Below are 9,547 nucleotides of genomic sequence, written 5' to 3'. Positions count from 1 at the left end.
CATAAGAAATACATATATTTAAAAAAATACATACATACATATATGAAAATCTAAAAACATGTAAAAATTGCATATATAAATTAAAAGCACGGCGGCGGCGGCGGGGCCGGCAGGGGCGCGCGGTGCTCACAGAGGGCGGCGTCGGGGCGGGCAGGGGCGAGCGGCGGGCGGCGGCGGGGTGAGCAGGGGCGCGCGGCGGGCGGCGACGGAGCGAGCAGGGGCGCGGGGAGTGGCCGCGACGTAGGGGCAGCGGGCGATGGCGTCGAGCGACGGCGTGGGCGATGGCGACGACGGGCGCGTGCGATGGCGACGGCGACGGCAGGGGCGGACGGCGTCGGGGCAGCCTGGCGGCGTCGAGGAGGTCGGCGTCGTCGGGGCAGCCTGGCGGCGTCGTCGGGGCGGGGAAGAAGAACTGAAACGAAAATTTGGCAAGTGTTGCTTATATACACAGAGTATTGGTCCCGGTTGGTGGCACCAACCGGGACTAAAGGGGGGAGGAGAGGGGGTTTCGGAAGGAGGAAGGCTCGTTTCATTATCGAATATCGTGTAGAACTCACTTGCCTTGCCTTTTGCTAGGAGAGTGTAGTTCGAGCATTCTATTGTGTGCTCGATCCGTGATACGCAAAGCAATCTCCTGTTTACTATTGATCTAAGGACAGTTGATTGAGACTTGCCATTGTCGTCTTTCGAAATCGAACTCTTATCTGGTTGCACTCGGGTTCTCCTGTCGACTTGTTTTTCAATAGTAAATCACAGGCCAAAGGTTAGTTTTCGGTAGCCCAAAGGGCGAGAAGCGGCGGCCTTTGGTCCCGGTTGGTGGCACCAACCGGGACTAAAGGGTGGCATTGGTCCCGGTTGGTGCCACGAACCGGTCAGCCTTTGGTCCCGGTTGGTGGCACCAACCGGGACTAAGGGTGGCATTGGTCCCGGTTGGTGCCACGAACCGGTACCAATGCACCCCTTTAGTCCCGGTTGGTGCCACGAACCGGGACCAAAGGCCTTGTGTTGCCCCGCGTCAAAAGTTTAGTACCACCTCGCTAGCTGAGAGAGCTCGAGAGTGGTTTATAAGCACTGTTGCGCCCACCGTCTCGAGCTTCTCTCAATTGCAGGCTTTCGGGCCTAACCGTGCGCTGTGTGCCTGTGGGCCTACTGGGCCTCCTGCGGGCCTGAATCCTGACCCATGGTTGGGTTTCTAGTCGTATTCAGGGCCGTGGGGGCCCAGTAGGTGGCACTTTTTTTGTTTTCTTTGTTGCTTTATTTATTTTATTTTGTTTCTACTTACAACAAAATACTTATTGTTGTTATTTTTATTTATTTTATTAAAGTCTATTTTTAGTTATTTCTCTTTTAGGTCACAAAAATTATAAACTTTCTGTTAGTGCCATTAGTTTTCAAATTTGAATAGTTAAAATTTGAATTCTTTGAAATTTGTGTGAATCAAAGTGATTTTGAAAAGGCACTTTGTCTAGAAAGCAATTCATGATTTCAAAAAGATGAACAATATGCACACTGTTCACCACAAAAAATCCACACATTTGCGACATGTCAACTTATTTCATCATAAAACATTGCACGTGTGGCAGTATACATCCATATTACCATGTAGAATTTGATTTTATCATTTTCTGAAGCTTCAAAATATGATTTTTAAACTATTCAAAAATAAAGAGCGCGCTCACACCAGTGTTCCAAAGTGACATGTATAGGGGCATGCCACTGTTAAAGTTTGGCAAATACAAAGCCTTATGCAAGGGGGACAGGACATAATACTATCATGGGCTAGCTCTTTTGCACGATTCTTCTAGAATCGGACCACACCCCAACTTCTTCCAGAATTTCAATCCCCATTTGCTCAACAATCATAACTAGTTAGGGTCTAATTATCTAGTATTGTTAACCGTGTGGACAATCGTCTCTCTGGTTTGGTTGTGGTTGGTTAATTAAACTTGCTCTCATCTCGATCAATCGGCGCCAGAGATGACCGGCAGGCCATGTGCTCTCAGCAAACCTGAGAATGGTTATTAAAAAACTGGGTGAAACAGTTCGGTTGTTGCTTTGGGTTTGATTGGTTCGGGTTTTATTGGGCTGAATCCTTTTTAGTTTGGTTTTGGTTTGGTTTTGGTTTGGGTATATGAAGAAACCAATTTGGGTATAGTTGGTTATGGGCTTAAATAGTTTGGTTATTAACGGCTATAAACTATGGGTCCAAACCGATTTCTGGGCATTGGTTATGTGCAATAAGCAACTACGCATCGACAACGAGTATCTTTGATCCGCGTACATGTTGCGATGCACTATGTAATTCTGTATTATGGGGAAACACCATATGCAAATCGAACGTGTTTGCTTGTGCTTTAGCTAAGCAATTGGTTTTAATACACTTGTCGGTGAGCTTTTCAGTCGTGGGCATTGTATTTTTGACACTTGTTGTGTTTTGACCGTATCTCAACGATAACTTTCTTCCTAAATTGTTGTAGATGCACTTATGCCTTTTCTATGTCATTTGCTTCTTGACATGTCAATTTATGCAATCATATATACATTGAAGCAAACCCATAGTTATGTACTTGGTTTAAACCCATGGTTATGTATTGGGTTTAAATTGGTTTGGGTGGAAAAAAATAGAGGGTTTAGTTTTGGTTGGGCTGAAAATGACATTAAACGGGTATGGTTCAAGTATGGTCTTGAGAGAGACATGTATGGGTATGGTTCAAGTATGGTTTAAGTATGAAACCATTCTCAGATTTAGCTCTCAGTTACTCGTCTCCCTTTCCTTTTGTACGGGGATGGCTACATTGCAACAACCAGATTAATTGTGATGCACCAACCAAACAGAAAGATGACAGGACACTGCAATTACTTGATTATTATTAGGACACACGTATGCCGTACGTGTACTCACTACACCTCACTAGTGTAGTGTGGCCATAGTAAGATGCCTTTCTTTTGAGACGACCTACCGGCTATAAATCAGAGCACACCCCAAGCGCAAGACATGCTCAGTTCACCTTCTCTTCTCCGATCCAGAGGAACAGAACACCCATAACTGTTCTGACCTTGATACGTGACCGAAGGGAAGAGGCCCGCCGGAGATGGCGGAGACCTTGGTGAGCATGGCGAGGTCCATGTTGGGAGGCGCCATCAGCATGGCAACTTCCGCTGCTGCCGCAGAGCTTAGCTTGGTGATGGGCGTGCAAAAGGATATTTGGTATGTGCGCATGCATGCAGTTACCTCTTGCAATCTGTTAATGTCATGATCTATAGAACATCACCTAGGAGCGTTTTCATGCATGTTTCAGATCTACTTTCCATTATTTGAATATTTCGTGTATCATGGAGGTGGCAAAGTTCCTCGTGCATTGTTGCATACATGCCATGATCTATAAAATGACCGCATACAATGTTCTAATTAAGCTTCTTTCTAACATTCCTTTGTTTTGCAGGTTCATCAAAGATGAGCTAAAGACGATGCAGGCATTCTTGGCGGCCGCTGAAGCAACGAAGAACAGAGACATGCTGCTGAAGGTGTGGGCAGAGCAAGTAAGGGACCTGTCCTACAATATTGAAGATTGCCTTGATGAATTTATGGTTCATGTGAGAAGCCAAAGCCTAACAAAAAGGCTGATGAAGCTCAAAGATCGTCGTAGGATTGCCATCCAAATCCGCAACTTGAAATCAAGAGTTGAAGAGGTGAGTAGCAGGAACTCACGCTACAACTTAATCAAGACGGAAGCCTCCAGCAACAATGATGAGGAGGTTTCTTACATAGAAGATGTACGTAATCACTCGGAAAAAAATACTGATGAAGCGGAACTTGTGGGCTTTAAAAAGCCTAAGGAGGATTTGATTAAGCTGATGGACGTCCACAATAAAGATGGTTGTGCCCAAGCTATATGTGTTGTTGGCATGGGTGGTTTAGGCAAGACTACTCTTGCAAGAAAGGTATATGAAAGTAAGGAAGATATTGTGAAGAGTATTTCTTGTTGTGCTTGGATCACAGTCTCGCAGTCATTTTCTGGGATAGAGATGCTCAAGGATATGATCAGCCAGCTTCTGGGTGACAAGTCACTGAAGGAATCCTTGAGAAAACTTGAAGGGAAACTGGAGCAAGTAGATGACCTCGCCGAGTACCTCATTGAAGGGCTTAAGGAGAAGAGGTACTTCATTGTTCTGGATGACTTGTGGTCCATAGGTGCGTGGGGGTGGATCAAAGATATTATTCTTCCTAGTAGTAACAAGAAGGGAAGTCGGATAATAGTAACAACACGAGATGTTGGTCTAGCAAAGGAATGTACTCGTGAATCCCTCATCTACCAGCTAAAGCCCTTAGAGCCGGTCGATGCCAAAAAATTGCTTCTAAAAAAAGTAGGAAAAAGATGTGAACTTCAAAAATATAGTTGAAAAACTAGTTAAAAAGTGTGGTTGTTTACCGCTGGCTATACTCACAATTGGAGGGATCCTTGCTACTAAAGAGATAGTACAGTGGGAGAACATCTATAACCAACTCCCCTTTGAGCTTGAGAATAATCCAAGCCTTGAAGCAATGAAGAGGATGGTCACTTTGAGTTACAACCACTTGCCATCTCATCTTAAATCATGTTTCTTATACCTAAGCATCTTTCCCGAGGATTTAGAAATTCAGACGAGGCGTCTAGTAGAAAGATGGATTGCTGAGGGGTTTATTAGAGCTAGGACTGGGGTGAAAGTTGAGGATGTCGCAAAAGGTTACTTTAATGAGTTAATCAACCGAAGCCTGCTTCAACCATCAATAGTGAACATAGAAGGAGTTGTTAAGAGCTTTCGAGTCCATGATATTGTGCGGGATGTCATGATCTCAATTTCTCAAGATGAAAACTTCATATATGTAGTGGGAGATAATGTAACTAGTGTTGCCGAGGAGACCTTCCGACATGTAGCATACCATGGTGTCATGTGCCAAAAGTTAGACATTGATTGGAGCCATGTCTGGTCAGTAACTGTGTTTGGTGAGAGATCATTGGGGCCATCACCTTTAGTTTGTTCACCTCATATGAGAATGCTCCGAGCCCAGGAACATAGGCTTGTTGCACCACTTGAAGTATGCGAATTTGTCTAGTCCTCCTCAAGTGTATTCACATTCATATATATATATATATATATATATATATATATATATATATATATATATATATATAAACTACCAAGATCCATAGGAAAATTGCAAGGCTTGCGTACTTTTGGACATAAGACGTAGTTATATAACAAAACTGCCAACTGAGATTACTAAACTCAAGAGTCTACATAGTCTCAGTTGTACCAAAAGCAGTTGGTACAAATACTTTAACCTGAATGAACGCAAGGAATGCTTGTTGAACACATTTTGTCGGCCCACGCTTTTCACACCTTTGGAAGATCCTAGTGACCATACCGTTGCCGAGCTATACATGGCCTGGTCTAGCTGTTGGTCAGAGTCTAATGGTGTGAGGGTGCCAAAAGGAATCGGCAAACTAAAAGAGCTGCAAATACTAGAGGTTGTAGACATCAGCCGAACTAGTTGCAAAGCAATTAAAGAGCTAGGTGAGCTTGTGCAGCTGAGAAAACTGAGTGTGGTAACAAAAGGGGCCGCCAAGCAGAAATGCAAGGTACTCTGTGATGTCATTCAGAAGCTCACTTGCCTCCACTCTCTTGAAGTGGATGGTTCACTCGAGTGGCTGCATGTTTTTTCCTCTCCTCCTCCCATGTTGAGGAGTCTGAAGTTGGATGGATCCCTTGGAGAGGTTCCTGGCTGGGTTGGCAATCTGATACATTTGGTCAAGCTTTATTTAGGGGGCAGCGCAATAAAGGAAGAATGTAAAATTTATGGAAATAATAGGGCGACTTTCCAACCTCATGGAGCTTCGTCTTGTATACAGATCTTATATTGGGGAGAAGTTAGCGTTCAAAACAGGGGCATTCCCAAATCCAAAGAAATTTTACCTTAAGTGTCTGTGGCAACTGAGCGAGGTGGAATTCGAGGAGGACACCTCGCCCCAGCTGGCAAAGATAGAAATCAATTTCTGAAGGTTGGAATCAGGGATTAATAGTATCGAGCACCTTCCAAGCCTCAAGGAGATTTGGCTTAATTGGGATGGTAAAGTGGCCAGGCTTGGTATGTTGCAACGTGAAGTGGACACACACCCCAACCATCCTATGCTGCGACTGCAGAAGGAACGGAGTTACCACGACCTGGGTGACATTGTCGACGGATGCGTTATTTTTCAGGCCACTACACTCATCCGTATGTGGTCGCTACTGACTCCGACGGATGCCAGAGAGCATATGGTTACAGGGTCTATCCGGTGGGAGACGGTAGCATGGGCTATCTTCAACCGGTTTGGATGGCGGTCATGTAATAGGATAGGTGTTTAATTTCCTATCTATTTTTATTCCACCGGTTGTGGCTATCCTCTTTCATGCTCTTATGGCTCTTTGTGAGCCTTTTTACTTTTTTTGAGACATGGAGACTTTGTTGAACTATTTTCTTTTTAATAAAATGGCCGGATGCATCGTTCTAATGCAGAGGCCGGGGGATAACCTCCTTTTTGAAAAAAATAATATGAAATTTGGTCAAAGTCAAACTTTGTCAACTTGGACTAAGTTTATAGGAAAAAATATCAAGATTCACAATAATAAATTAATATTATTAGATGCATCATGAAATTAATTTTCATATCATATAGCTTTAGTATTGTAGATATTGATATTTTTTTCTATAAAGGTAGTCAAACTTTACAAAGTTGGATTTTGACCAAATTTTATATACAGACTAAAAAGAACGAAGGAAGTACCTACAGGTAGAATTTCCGTCTGCTTATTTCCTGCCATGTGATCCACTGATAGTTCCGTTTGGGTATCTGATGATGTTTGTCTCCCTCCAATACTACGGATGATATATACAGCCCTTGGTTTCCCTTCCCGTTGATTCTTCTGAATATCTGATCGCTACCGTCGTCTTCTGATTCCATGTTGGTACAGCTCAAACCTCCTTTGATTTTGTTAGATTTCATCTGATTTCTGCTGATAGTTGTCAGATTTTCTTTCGTACACACCAACTGTTTATCTCAACGTCTGCAAAAGATTATGTCTGTGCTACTGAATTTAAAATAAATTGAACACAATTATCTTCTAGATGCATATTTGGTTGTCAAAAACTCTGCTTCAATGCAATGTCGTTACTTCCATTGCTATTTATCTGGAGGACATATGAAGCTTATATGTTATAGTTCCCTGACTGCAGCCTGCAGGTGGCAGCTTTTTATGTCCGTGGTCTCTACATGGATTTTTTTTCTTCGAAAGCTAATCCACTTTGTAACTGCGATGAAGATCATATTGTTTGTTTGTTTGTAAAAAGATAGATAAACAAAAATCTTTCAGTGTTCACTCTTCAGAGTAAAAATAATAGAAATCTTAATATCTAGGAGAAACCAGAGCAACTCTGCTAGATGGGAAGTGAGCAGGGAGTTTCGCAGCCATCCTGTGCTCCCATGGGGTACTGAATAAGTTCAAGCGAAGTTGGAAGGCATGGGATTTCTTTCTGATCCAGAAGGGAGTTCACTTGCTCAGCACTCGACAGTTCGCCTCGGAAGCAAGATAGTTGGTCAGTTAAGCAAGTAACAACTCCTTTTCTTTCTTTGTAGTATTATGTTACATTGTTCAGCGTGATTTCTCTTTTTTTTTGGCGTGGACTTATAACAGATTTGCTGATAAATTAAACTCATGCATGCTCTGTATATGTGTTCAACGTCCAAGTTTGGTGCTGGTGGACTCTATGCCGCAATGTGAAGCTACGGTACAATATGATGTTCCTACGCTGCCAGTGTCAGAGGAGAAGTTCGTTCCATGCTGACAGGTTAGCTGCTAATGTCTCTTTTGTTCATGCAGAATAGGTAGTAACTACACACGCATTTCAATTCATCTCTCATTTTGTTGTCCCTTACAGCGAAGATGACATTGGTTGCAGCCTGCAGGTGAATGTTATTTCTTTATATCCATGAGTTTCTGCTTTGATTTTGCTTTCAGCTTTTTATTTATTCTGACTGTACAAAATAAAAACATCCCACTTTGTTTTTGAAAACTAAACCACGTCGTCTCAAAACAGAAGCAGTTCTTTATCATATCAGTTTTGTGTCTTAGACTCTCAACATCCATTGCCAATTGGACTCTTGTGTTCTATGATTTGAAGCACACGTTTATAGGAAATTAGAATTTCGCAAATCTGGGACAAGCTGGAGCGTGGCATGATCAAACTCATGATGCAATTAATGTGACTTATGGCGGCACACTACCTGATTTTCTGCCAATGTTGTATAATAGCAGTGAGACAACTGGAGGAAGGTATAACCCAATGGAAGTAATAGAGTTGTGCATCGTCTAACCTTCTGTTCATTCTTCGTATCTGGGTAAATGCAAAGCAGAAGTTAGTGTTCATAATGTGTAGTATTTCAAAATGTCGGGAGTCTCGATATTTAGGAGGAGCTGGAGCAACTCTGACAAATGAGATTTGAGTGTGGTGCACACTTCTGAAACTGATGAAAATAATGTTCTGAAGTGTGGACTGTGATCACCTGATGACAGGTCAGTTCATCTACAGCTCCTTTTTGTTGTTGCCATGCTAGATGACTTCAGTGAACATGCATGCATCTGTTGAAGATATGTGCTAATTAATGCTCTGTATGTGGTCTCAGCTGGGGAGAAGACGTGGAAAATGCAATGGACTAGACCACACGAGATGCTGCTACCAACGAAGATGCATACGTGCACTGTTATGCTGCAACTCGACCTCGCATTGAGCTCTCCAAGTTCTTGCTGGCTGGTGGTCTCTGATATGGTGCAAGGTGAAGCTGACAGGGATCTCGACGTTTCGCTGCTGCTGCATCATTCTTGGGGCTTCAGTGTAACGGAGGGGATTAGACCAGATGAAGAACCGTTTCTTGGGGAACTCCATGGAATGGAATAGATGATCAACCTGATGACAAGACCTGAAATTTTGAATACAGAGTTACTTTGTTTTCTAGTACTCTGTTTTTCTAGAGATGGTTTATTGCTCTCCATTTGTTGCTGCCGCTATGTTTGTGCTTGTTTGTAAAAAGAGAATGATGATTGCATCTGTTGTTATCCATTTGCTGCAAATTCATGCTGATGAAAGAATACACCTGCTGCCCTTCTATGTATGCTATTAACTCTGCAGTTTTCATCGCTTTTGCTATGCAAATTACAGTTTGCCAGGAAAAAGGCCTCGCGGCGTTTTCCGGCATCCATAGTTTTATTTTGGAATGAGTGGTATTTTCAATCCATAGTTAGCGACCATGTTAGCACACTGTCGGCAGTTTCATAGACCGCATGGAGCCTGCACACCGACCGAGAGAGACCGGACCTTGGTGGTTTTCCGAAGAAATCACCGGGCTCATTTATGTGTTACTCAAGCTTTGTCAGCTTGTACTAACATTCAACATGAACACCCTGTTGGGGTCGTCACCTGGTGGAGTGAGCATCGGCCTGGCCGGGGATTGGGGAGCGGGTCTGTTTGAAC

General features: G+C 43.1%; 1 long non-coding RNA gene and 1 pseudogene across 1 annotated transcript; both read left to right on the top strand.

Annotated features, from left to right (window-relative positions):
* The first annotated feature begins 2,972 nt into the window (after positions 1–2,972).
* Positions 2,973–5,098, top strand: LOC123148054 (putative disease resistance RPP13-like protein 3; annotated as a pseudogene).
* A 130-nt stretch (positions 5,099–5,228) lies between these two features.
* LOC123148056 (uncharacterized) lies at positions 5,229–9,209 on the top strand. The gene is made up of 2 exons (XR_006473631.1): positions 5,229–8,592; positions 8,703–9,209. It is a non-coding gene; the product is annotated as an uncharacterized lncRNA (long non-coding RNA).
* The last annotated feature ends 338 nt before the right edge of the window (positions 9,210–9,547 follow it).

This window comes from Triticum aestivum, chromosome 7A (assembly GCF_018294505.1).
Source record: "Triticum aestivum cultivar Chinese Spring chromosome 7A, IWGSC CS RefSeq v2.1, whole genome shotgun sequence".
Classification (NCBI taxonomy): Eukaryota; Viridiplantae; Streptophyta; class Magnoliopsida; order Poales; family Poaceae; genus Triticum; species Triticum aestivum.
The sequence above is the reverse complement of the archived record's forward strand: the minus strand, read 5'-3'. Positions and strand labels throughout refer to the sequence as shown.